The sequence below is a fragment of the Centruroides sculpturatus genome, unplaced genomic scaffold (genome assembly GCF_000671375.1).
Source record: "Centruroides sculpturatus isolate CEXI.00-Female unplaced genomic scaffold, Cexi_2.0 scaffold2053, whole genome shotgun sequence".
Taxonomy (NCBI): Eukaryota; Metazoa; Arthropoda; class Arachnida; order Scorpiones; family Buthidae; genus Centruroides; species Centruroides sculpturatus.
This window is the reverse complement of record NW_019386165.1, coordinates 52401-65827: the sequence shown is the minus strand read 5'-3', so window position 1 is coordinate 65827 and position 13427 is coordinate 52401.

Genomic DNA, 13427 nt, shown 5'->3' with positions numbered 1-13427 from the left:
ACCCCCCCTAATTAATTAAATTAATATAAAATAAAATATATTAATTAAAAAAATTAAAAAACTATCGGAGGTCGTTTTTGACATCAAAAAGCAGCTTTTAATAACTTTACCGAAAAAAAATCCGTGCGCTACAACTTAGGAACCATGAAATAAATTTGATAAAAAACTCCCATTGAAAAACAATTGAGCCTTAACAAAGGCTCATTAAAATCGCGATAAAATTTTTTCGCGCGGACAAAAAATTCTGAAAAAATTTGGGGACCTAAAAAACATTTTAAAAATTCAAAAAAAAAAAAATTTTGGGAAAGGGCCGAAAGTACCGAGTTTTATGAAACTCTATGGAACTTGCCCGAGGTTTTTCGGGATGTTGATTTTAAAGGGCTAAACACAGAACTACTATGATTTGCATATATTTTTCTCAAGTAGTGTACTCAGTACAATATTACAAAATTCATTGATGTATATTTAGAAATATCAGGCTAAAATGTTACTCATTACATGAATAAAATGTTTAAGTATATTTTAATGTTTTCAATGTTTTTTCTGAATTGTAAATGGTTTCATAAGTGTCTAAGAAGTATTTGGGGGTGGAGCACAAATTTACATGGAATTTCATTTTTTGGTATCTGCTTGACATGCAAATCCCCCATATACTTGTATAGTAATGCTAAATATAATTTATTTAAGAGTATATGAAAATAATGAAGTGCATCAAAAAGTATCTTCAAATATTTATAAAATGGTACCCTTGGTGATTTACAGGATGTCCCATAAGACATCTCATTGGCAAAATAACTGTTCAAATGTGATTGCTGTTCTGTTTTACACAGAGATTCAGATGGATGATGTAATCTTCACACCTTGCAAGATATGAAGGGTTGACCATGGATCCAGTCCTTTTAAACTGAAACTTGTTGTCCAGGCTTTACAAGAAGAGGGTGTAACTGGGTCACCATCCCAACGCCATGAGCTTTTGGGGGCTCATTGGAGAGGAAAATATTTAAAAAATTGTTTTCTGATTTTTTCCCCCAAATAATAAAATAACTTTGGCCCTGGATTAACATCTATAATAGATTATTTTTATACTTTCATACCATTATATTTGCATAAACAGGGTCTCTAAAAGGAGGGATCCAAAATGGTCTTTGCTCTCCATTTTCTTTGGGCTCCTGTTCACTCTGGGTGTTTGCAGTTCATCTCTTCAGCCACCTCCCTGTTACTGCACAGGCCAATCATTAAAACCTTGATGCCTTCATATTGCATTAATACTATCCTGAAATGGAGAAACTTTCAAACTTGTCTGAGGTTGGACTTATGAGTAACAAAGTCAGTACCAATTGATGGCATTCAATTTCATCAGATACTTTAATACAATATTGTCACACACATTCAAAAAGCAATAAAGTATCACTCGTCATTAGTGTGTAAATTTTATAATTTATGCATTGAATATTTTGTTATAACTTTTTATAAATATAAAAACTTTGACATTGCCATGATATCATTAAAAAGTTTTTTTGAAGATAACTAATACTTCATCTTTTTATACAATTGTAATTTTCAAATGATCTTTCTGTAAATCATATATCTATAGTGCAATATAATGGAAAAACACTTAATGTTTCAAATAAATGAAGAAAACTTTATAGACCATTTTAAATGAAAAATGTGCAAAATACAATATCCACAATAATGTTCGTTCTAAAAAGAAATAAAACAGTACTCTTACCTTTAGCGTTGATTTCCAGACTGATGCTGATGAAAAAACCAGTGAACCTAAAATTATTTCTTAAAAAAGACAGTTTCCAGAAAGACAGCGTCCACTTAAAGCTAGCGTCACATGAAGTGATGCATGCCCCTACTAATAGCTGCTACAATATTAGTCTGTCATACATCACTACCGTTCTATGATTTAGTCATTGTGAATATACAAGCCAGGCCCTAATCTAGTAGTGACCATGCGGTGACTGTTTTCACAGGAGTTGACACCGGTGCTTTCTGACAGCGACTAGATCACAAGACCACCAAAATAGTGCTCTCACAAAAATTAGAGTTGAACACATTCAATCTACTTGGGTACAGCAGAGGCGAACAAAGTTGCCTCGTGTGACACTAGCTTCAGTGTTCTATGTTACAGAGGCAGCTGGTGTAAACTCTTTGCAATTTACCATCTAAACAGTGTGTCATCCAGATCTGTTAGAAGCAAGTTCTCAAAACTAATCAGATACTATAATACAGAAAAAAATGCTATTAAAAGATGATTGAGTTTCTTATAAAATTTATTAATAATTTCTCGATTTTTATTTTGATTATTTTAGAGAATATAAGATGAATTTTAATTAATTACAAAAAATTACAATTGACAACAACATAAATAAAATACACGGCGAGAAAGAAAGTCACTTAACACCCCTGCTACAGAATATATAATATACCCAAAGAACATATTGAGCACATCGTGTAACGTGCATAACTTCTTAACCGTTCCAGGCAGTCAATAACATCTTTCAGCAATCAATTCCTTGTGAAATTCTGACTGTAAATAATGTGTCACATGATCCACTTTCCATTTACAGTTTCAGAGTTGCATTCAAGATGGCAGCCATGCATCACTGTTTCCCCTTGTCTAATACAGTGTTTTCCAACGTGGGGGCCCACGCCCCACAGGGGGACTATTGGATTGTAAAGGGGGGCAATTCGAAAATGGACTTTCCAGAGTTTAAGTTATCTGTATAGCCACTGTATACGTTAGGAGGCATAAGAATTTTAGAAAGGCTTAGGTGGGGCATAGCACAAAAAAGGTTGGGAAACCCTGGTCTAATGTGTTCCTGATATGAGCAAATTAACTGTGGGTACATTCTATATTCTGTAGCAGGGGTGTTAAGTGAGTTTCTTTCCCACCCTGAAGTTTCTCCCGTTCAGGTTACTACAGGAATAGTTTATTTTCTACTAAATAAGTATGTAATAGAATTTGAAAATATGAATTTTGGAAAAAATTGGCTGTGTGGCACCATCTGTTATCAGATTCTTATAAAAAGTTTATATATTTTTAATTATTATAAAATGGCAACAAGCTTAATTTTCAGAATAGGGAGGAGTTTTATGTAAAAGTGCAAATGTTAATAATAAATCAAATCTTCATTAAGTCCTATTCCTCTGGAGATATGTGACCCCTCTATCTCCCCACCAATTCAACCTATCACCACCAAAATTTTATAGCATCGATGCCCCTCGTGTGCAAACCACCGTGCCAAATTTCATGTCTTAATCTTTACCTCGTCCTGACATAAGCAAAATAGATGCATACATATCCACAGAATTTTTTCCGGTTTTATGACTTTTTTGGATTATGAAGGTCCAAAAATGTGGAGATTTGGAAAAAATTCTGGGGATCAAATTTGACACAATTCTAATACTTTTCCTTGTTATGTATACATATCAGCAAGGAAAGTAATACCCCAAAATGTAAATGAATATTGCGCCAAATAAAAACGGGGCACCTGAAACAAAAGTCAAAGTTTTTCTCAGGTGTTTCACTTTGTTAAAGATAAGCTCGGCTCTTCCTTTGAAGCCATACCATTAACTTCTTTTTATTGTCCATGCACTTCACCTTCTTGCTTTGGTAACACTGTGAAGCTCTCGAGAACCATTTTCAAAAAGGTTATTTGTTTTTCTTACATGTTGAAAGCCGGACAGACCGAGCAGTGTTCCAGAAGGGTTTGGTTTCGAATCTTGATGGAGACTGCTCCAAAAAATTTCCGCGCAGCTGCACCAGCGGCTAAGCAAATTCGAACTTTAAACCCTGGGAATGCAGTTTTCTGAATTTTCTTCATGTCAATAGAGAGGTTGAGGCGCACGTTTTAAACGTGTAAACGTGTACGTGTGACGTTCGGCGCCGCTTTTCTGTAAGCCTAATAGTTTGACGATGGTGTTTGGAATGTCGAGCGTGATTCCACCGACTATCCAAACACCATTGTCAAACTTTTAGGCTTACGGGAAAGCGGCGCCGAACGTCACACGTACACGTTTAAAACGTGCGCCTCAACCTCTCTATTAACTCCTGACTCATAAAATTGCAAAAACACACAAGGCCCACCAGTCTTTGTTCCCCGAACACTGGGAGTTCGATCGTGGTTTTGTGTCTCACTCGGACGGGCTGGTCACATGGAGTTTTCTGGATTTTCTCCATATCTGTAATGCCTAAATATGAGCCAGTTTCCCTTAAAAAGACCTCCCGAAAGGCATCCTCCCTAGGCAGATTGCCCAAGTGTTGCATTGCCATAACTCAAACAAACCAAAGCAAAGACACAAAATTTTGCTGCAAAATGGCCTTTATAGATGATAATATTCTTCTCATATTCAAGGATTTTATTGCCTTTTTAATATAAAAGAACAAATTTACATAAAGGACCTTATAACAAAATTGCACCTAAGGCCTGAAAGGAACATAATCTGCCACCGATTGGGCAAAAACTGTACACATAATTAATGGTCAAGCCCTAACCAGTTAATGAGTGAAGAACACTAATGCAAGACAAACAATTCTTGTAAAATGACTCATATAAAAGTCAATAACACTTCTTTTGAATATATTTAATGATGAAGATGTATCAGACCTTGAAGAAGTTAGAAAAAATTCTATTTCTTCAACATTGAAACAGAAATTGGTAAATTTCACAAAGAAACAAATCGAGGTTTGTATAAATAATAAATTTAAGTTTAAATATTTCAATTTAAATAAATAATTCAAAATATTGTTTTTGTTAAACTCATATTTTAATCTATGCTAATATTATAAAGAGATAATGTTTGTAAGTAAGTAAGTTTGGATGTAGCGGGTAATCTCCAAAACTACTCATCCGATTTCAAAAATTCTTTCACCAATATTTAGAATGGAACTTCAGGATGGACATAGGCTGTATATTATTCCGTTAAACATTCCATATAAATTAAAAGATATAATCTAGGTTAAGGTTTTTATGTCCAACAGAGGGGCTATGAGTATGACGCCCTAAGTTTGCTTTTCTGTGAAAATGAACTAGAGCAGATCATCATCTATCTATCTATCTATATAAATAAAAATGTAATGTTCGTTTGTTCGTACTGATTCCTTTGAAATTTTGACACAACGCTGCATTCAAATATGCATGTGTTTTTATATAATATACGTGTCGAAATTCCCCCACTGAAGGGCGATGGTTAGGATTAAGGCTTACCATAAAGAACTGCTTCTATTTATACTATTTTAGATGCGGTTTTTTTCATTTTTTATTGCGTTTTAATAGGGTACGTCAACAGAATGTACACTAAGAAGAAATTTTTCGAAAAATTTCCCCCCATGGGGGAAGTGTTATACATTTATAATAGATACATTTTGAGCCACAACAATGCATGGAGGGGTCTGCTAGTAAGATATAATTATCTTAATACTTTCCTTTCAATTGCAAGAAAAAAGACATTCCTCAATGAGAAAAACATCCAACAGTGAAAAAAATGGATCAATCGGAAGGTGCTGCTGATGGAACTATGCAGTTCTGTACACTATCGCCTGATTACCTCATAAAAGTCAAAAGAAAACCAAAACTAATTTGATTACCTGTGACAATAATTTTAAAATGGATTTGAATAAAGAAACAAAAGTATTGAAAAATGACAACACAGGACTCTAAAAACAGATTACAAGTAAGAAAATTCTTCATTCACGAATGAAGATGAAAAGTCAAACAAATGGAATAAATTGACCAAAACAGCCATAATTATTGAGAAAAAAAAGCACCAATGCAAAGGAAATGAATGTTTTTCCAACAATCCTGCAAAACATCCTTTCTTGATTCAAAATAAAAGAAAAAATCCAAAGAAATTGAACGAAAATAATTGGAGTAATAAAAAACACACTCATTTCATGAAAATACTCAAACACTAAATGGCAAACAGCAATTTCAACATAAATCAATGAGTGCTCATTCCAAGAACTTAAAAAATACATTTAAGACCAAAGGTAGACAGAGTTTAAGAAACTGATAAGAAATGAGATTCTGTATGAAACATTTCCAGATCTAAAATATTGATTTTTAAGTGTGCCTCTGCTGATTTGCATTTGGATATTTGCTGTTATTTTCATAACAACCTTCTACTACATACTGTGTAAGGAAAAGTTTCCTTACGAAGAAAGCAATGTTACATTTAAAGATGTTTGTGGAAATGGAAAGAGTAAACTGAAGCCACAAAAGCTGGGTAACCATCAACTTCTTCAATCTTTGGATGAAGTTCAAATCGATGCACAAGGTTATTTCCAACTAAATACAAACATTACGTCTAAAGAAAATGATGAATTACCTGTTCTTACTATAGAAGAGTTAAACAAAATTCAAACGCTACATATTCTATTAAATTTACAGAGAAGTCCTTTTATTCTAATTCACATCGTAAGCCCATGTCAATTGACATTTGTTTCGTCCTGATTTGCACTTTGATTATTATTTATTACAACTCAGACCCGTAGGTTAACATGGCTTTATTTTTACTCTTTCCGTTCCAAGGGCATTTGGATGTGCCCACCAGTGACCAAGTAGTCTTCATAACCTGAACACTGGGAGTTCAGTCATGGGTTCACGCTTTGCTCGGACAGGCTGGCCACATGGAGTTTTCCAGGTTTTCTCTGTCTGTAATGCCTAAATAGGAGCCAGTTTCCCTTAAAAGACCTCCTGGAAGGCATCCCCCTAGGCAGATCACCCAAGTGTTGCATTTAACAAACAAATAAGCGAGGGCATTCAGAGATCTTTTCTCGAGCTCATTCTGGGTTCGGCCAGCCCATAATAGAGGAGTCGGGCTAGTGAGGGATGGGGTCCTGATATTTCCATGATTGGCTACTTACTAAAATTTTCTGTGATGTTTTCAACAGCCGTAATTCCATCCTGGGTTTCCCAGCGGTATACTGACATTTAACTGCCTCAGCCATCGGCCAACGATAATATATTAAATATACTACACATGGACCCTATTTGATAGGCTATATGTTTCCGGGTTGAAGTTTGTCACCAGTCTAATACTGTGCAGGCAATATTTTAAGTCCTCAAAATTTGCTTGAATAAATGAGGACAAAGTAATCCTGGTACGGAATACTTATTCTCCAGACACAACCTCAACATGAAATAAGAGTGTGAGAATCAAACAAAAGGAAAACAACTCAAGGATGACATCATCAGAAGCTAGTGTATGTCAACTTTCTGACCCGAGAGAGGGTTAACTTATGCTTTCTCACAGTCAGTAGTGACCCTTTCCCGTGACTTTTAATCACCTCTAAGGTATTTGCAGCTTTGAATATGACAATGAATGGCCAATTCCAGTCAGTCATCGCCTGTTCTTCCAACTGTTCACTTTAGTGTATGTCTTTTTGGATTAGTGCTCTTCTGTGCCCTCCAATTCTTCGTCATCCCTCTACTTGCTTCTATTCCAAACTGTTAACTGAAGGACATAATGAAGATCCTTAATGAGAATTCTAGTTCCAAATTCTGAGGTACCAAAAATTTATAATATCTCTCTCTCTGCAAAACGTGAATACTCTGTGTAACGTGTTGTATCAATTTTTGCGTCGTCTAATAAATGTTTAAGTGTAGTAAATTGTGTCGAGTGACTCCTTTCCAACTGAATCTTGTCATTTACTACTCCATCCTCTTACCCCTAGTCTCACATACAAGACACTGTTATTACTATCCAGAAAAATGCTCAAAACTGGTGTAGTAGGCATAACCTACTTGGTGTCAGAATTAACACACCATCATCAGAGAACCTTACAGTAGTGTCAAAAGGAAATGACTTAGTAGAATCACACAGTGGTGCCTGTTGTCATCCGGCAACCCCAAAGTGGTATCAGGGATGGGATTAATTTCTAAAAGAATAAAAAAAGTTCTCAAGGAAAAAAGGATGGAGACGAGACAGAAGACAACCCTTCCAGAACACTCACGTGGAGAAACAGTTGGAAGTTCACTTGCACTAGGCATAGACAAGGCAGTATAGACAGAATGACACGTTTGATATCTTCATTTTCGGGAGATCCAACCGGTCCAAAGAAAGGTGAATTTTTCGAGGCTCTAGAAAAATATCAAAATTAATGGAATGATTCAAACCATAATGTCTACATATTGCATAAAATTAATGGGTATTGCAAAAGATTTTGCATGGAAAGATATGCGAATGAAGGAGGTATTTATTTATTTATTTATTAAGTACAATTGGAAACATCAGAGATGATTGTATTCTACCCCCTGATAACAAGTAAATGATCCCCAATAAAATAATTACAAAAGATATAAAAGACATAATAAAAATTATGAACAAAGTAAAACATAAGTTACATTATATATAATATAAAATAGATTTACATTTATTTTTAAAAAAATTAAAATCACGATATAGGTATGGTTTCACAGGCTGTATGTGAGATGCTATGTGGTAAAAAAGATCTTTGTGAGAGAGAAAAACGAAAAAATGGGATGAAGAAGCGTGATGTATTATGGGTTCTTACAGTAGGGATGCGGAGACCTAGCCAGTAATTTGAAATTAGATCATTGAAGTATTTAAAGCAGAGAATGCGGTCAAAATATTTTAAGCGATCAGAAAGATAAGGAAAACCAAGGTGAACTCTTGCCACATTGTGGTTGTCAGTAAAGGGTAAATTGCAGAATTTGTGTATCAGAAAATAAACTTTATCTAATTCAGATTGTATTTTTTGAAGCAGATAAGGGACAGCCATAGCCCAGCCAGATAGAGAAACACAATAATTTAAAAAAGCTTATGGTGCAATGATTCGAACTGGAACCATATTCACTTAGATTGCTGCAATGTTACACATGCGTGCAACAAAGGGACAAAGATATGCATACAATATCTCAATGGACTGAATGACAAGGTAGAGAGACAAGTGATGTCCCAAGAATCTAACATGTTTGATCAAGCAACACAAGCTGCAATAAGTGAAGAAACAATAGAACAAATGACCAACAGACAGAACAATTGTGAGATGACACTTCAAAATAGAAACACTCCAGTAGGGCTAACAAACAAATTCTCAACCCATTCTTGACTATATGGATGCATAAATAAAGTAAACTGGCAAACCTGCAATACAAACCCAATAAGAAAAACAAGGAGACAGAAATAATCATGAATCACTCAGGTCCAGAACGACAATACCAAGGAGCTAATCAAAAAAGAAGCACCAATTATTTCAAAATTGTCCAGATTAAGGGAGAAATATATCAGAAAAAGCAAGGGATTAGAAAATATTGCAGGACTACCAGCCAATATTATAATCACATACATGAAGTTCTTGCATGTTTAGCTACAGACACTGGCTAAAAGGTAACACTATTAGTAGACTCATTCCTACAGAAATTAAATGAAAGATATAGGGAAAAAAGGACCTGAAGCCTCACTTCAAAGTGTCACAGGACACAAGATAAAAACATGAAATATTTGAACCTGATTCAAAATCAATCTTTGGAATTTTCACATCCATGTTATACAGTAGATTATGTCCGTATGCCTCTTTTGAAAAAAATTGATGCTTTCAGATGAACAAGAAATAAGCTTCCGAAGTTCAGTTCACTCAAGAAAACATTCAGAATGAATTAAAGAAGACATCAAAGAAAGGAAGCAAAAAAAGGAGGACGAAACTGTAACATCTAATATTGCAAACCAAAAAGCAAGCACTTTGGTAATGCCTGTGATATACGAAATTGTCCGAACAAATAAAATGACTGACAGAGTTCATTATTTTGACATTTTATGAAGCTAATGCTTTAAATTTGCATTCTTAGTTATTAAGAGTACAGGTAAAGTAGAGGTGATAAGCTAGGACAAATACAACACAAGGGTAGTATCCAAGTACCTGCTGGAAGGACTTTTCATGGAAAACTGGCTCCTACGTAAGTGTTAGACACACCAAAAAAAAAACTCAGTAAAGCAACCCCCAAATGGCCAGAAGTTGGAAGACAGAAACCTGCAACTGTTGGCCACTGGTGGACTTACAGATAAAATAATTGAAATCAATATGATATATGATTATTATATGGATAAGGAGTGCTTAAGTTCTTTCTTTTCTCTGTAAACTTTACAAGTGTTGTATTGAAATTCTCAAACTTATTTGTAAGGTTTACAGAGAAGAGAAAGATGATACAAGTTTTTAAATTCAAAACCATCATATTCAAATAGATAATATAAAAATATCTATTCCTAATAGAGATTTTATAAAGTAAGAAAAAGGAAAAATTATAGTGTGCCACAGTGTCCCTACATATGTTTGTTTTAAGATATCTGTACACACACACTATTCTCTATACAAATTTTAATTTTTCTCTACATTTTCTTGGATGTTTTCTTTCACATTCACAGCTAGAAACGATTAAAGTTGTCCCTTAGCCAATTTTAGAATGTCTCATTTCCATCTTACAATGAAGAATCTTACAATTTCTATCTTACTTTCACAATACTGTACACTAAAGCAAATTATCATCATTTGTTAAGTCTGGGCTTTTGACAAACCACATTTTATTGAATTTGTGTCCAATTACGTCTCTTGAATTTGTTTGAGGCAATAACTGGGATACTCTGGACCAATTTCATGCTTAGGGACTAGATGCTACTCATATAACACACACACAGTGTCCAAAAAGTTATCATGCAATGGAAAAGTGAAGTTTTATGTACGGTACAATATTGCAGTTTCCCCTAAGCAAATGCCGGAAACGTCCCCCAAAGGCCTGAAGATGAGTCAGGCCTCTAGTTAACTGTCAACACCATAATCTTGGCCAATGTGGACCTGTGCTCTCACTCACAATCAACTGTGTATGGGCAAATGTGATTAGGCATTCCATAACATCTGTGAGCAAGCAGTAATGCCATCTACTGCAAAGTGGAAACTTAGGATGTAAAGTAAGACTAGTATGTACGGTATTGCACACGAGTCCTTTAACTTTAGTGTCATTACAAATTTCTCACCGCATGGTAACTTTTTGGACACCCCATATACGACACAATAAACTGTACAAGAAATTAAAACACCACCAGGACAAAACTCTGAATGCATGAAAAATGTTTATTTATAAGGCATTTCACTTTTTTAAAAATGACATTCTTAATACTATTACAAAATGCTGATTTTTCTCTTTTTTTTTGACATTGTTCTACAATTATATATCATTTAGAAGACAAACTGGTAAACATAAATTTATATACTAGTGACTAGAATATAAATTTTCACAACAGACAAAATTACATAAATTAAATTTTGTGCCCACATGACTTAGAACAATAATCAAATGAATATAAATGGCACTCTTAACAGTAAAAAAAAAATTGATAGATGACTAAGTCATGCACCTGTTTAAAATTTTTATAATAAAATTTTAAATTGCAATTTATAATTTGATTTGTTTTTAAAAGATTTTAAAATTTTATTTTCTATTTAAAATAAACTAATAAAAACAATTTAAATCCCTGAGTTAAGCCAGGAAGTAATTTTATTTTATGAGAGAGTGAATCCAAAATGTTAAGGTGCATGACTCGAAATGCAAATTAAGTTATTTCTTTTGTACCATTTATGAATTCTTTCCCCTTAATGTTTCCAATGAGATTTATATAATGCCATATGCTATTTATAAAGATTGGAAATACAGTATATAGAGGAAGCATTTAGCACAAACATTCACTTTTGCTATATGACAAACAATGAATATTTAAAGCTAAATTTCTACAATTTTATTATTATTTTTTCTTAATAATTAACATGGCAGTGATGTTTTCTTTTATAATAATTTCACCTAAAAAGAAAACACATTTGAGTTTTATACAAGATGACATTTGTTATGAACGTCAGTCTCGATGGCAGAAATTTTTTTCCGATGAAAATCAACGAAATGCATTCTTACTTTCGTAACGTTTCTGTTGATTCCCGACACATTGTATACGTACGTTAAGATGATTTTTTAGGATATTGACGTCTCATAAAGGAAGAAAATTCACTAATAATTTTGATATTTTTCCCCCTTTTAACGATAAACATGTTCTTTTTATTTAATTTTCAAATTTACACTTCTGATCAAAAATATAGTTATAAATGAAAATTAACTTTATGAATTTGTAGATTTGCTAAAGTACAAGGCAACTTTTATTTTTCTATCTCCTCAGATAAATACGAGAAAGTATTAATGCATGGAAGATTAAAAAATGTTATATTTACATAGTAACAATAAAAAAAAAATGGAATCCAAAACTACTGGGATCTATATTAAATGTAAACTTTCTCAGAAATTTTTTTACACATGAATATAATTGTATAATTGATTATAATACATTTTGAATTTTTTTAAAGCTTTTTTTTTATATATAGCTATCTTGCAAAAATGCTTTTAATATTTAATATATGTAGATGCTAAGATTCAATTTATACGAATACTGTATACGTAAAAAATATCTTAAAACTTTTCGATAAGAACATTCAATTCTAGATCTATTTTTCACTCATTTATTCAATTGGCAAGATTAATTATAAAAATAGATTTTTGGCTAAATTAATTATATAAATCTATAACTTAAAAAACAAATTTAATAATTTGCTGCAAAAAATTTATTACATAGTAGAACCTTGATTATCCATCCTACTGATAAACTACACTCTAATGTGCAATTAATGTGTGGTATATTGCCTGTATAAAAATACTTTTTCGAAAGTTTCGATGATGATAAAAACTGAGTAACTATCAAAATAAAATATTTATAGAGTATTTGATTAAAAAATGAACTGTAGGTAATTCTATCATGTAATTAGGAAGATATTAATGTGAATTTTATGTAATTAAAAAGATAATTAAGATTCTACTATATAGAAATTAAAGAAAAATAAAACTATAAACTAACTGTTATACTTACTTGTTACAGTTTGTATACATATTATCGTAGAAATTTATTATAAATAATATTTTAATACTGAATTCTCAATAAAACTGTAATTAAAAAGATAATTAAAATAATTCACTTGAAAACTTTTTAACAAATAATAAAGAAAAAAACTTTAATTTCAAACAGAATAATAATAATAATTATAATAATCATCTGAGCATGGAACAAAAAATTTAACAATTATTTAATGCTGTTACCTTACACAAATGATTTATATATATATATTTTGTAGGTAACTTTGATAAAAAATCAAAATGGATTTTGGATTAAAAATAATGGAAATGAGCAATACAAATGAAAACTCCTGAGCCTGTAAGGCAAAACTTCATTTTCTTGGATGATGAAACATTTTTGAATAAGTTTCGACTTATCACTAATCTTTTTAGTTCTTTTTCTTTACACTTCCAGTTTATTACCTTGCAACAAGAGATGAATGGATAAAAACTGAAAAACATACCTTAATTACTTAT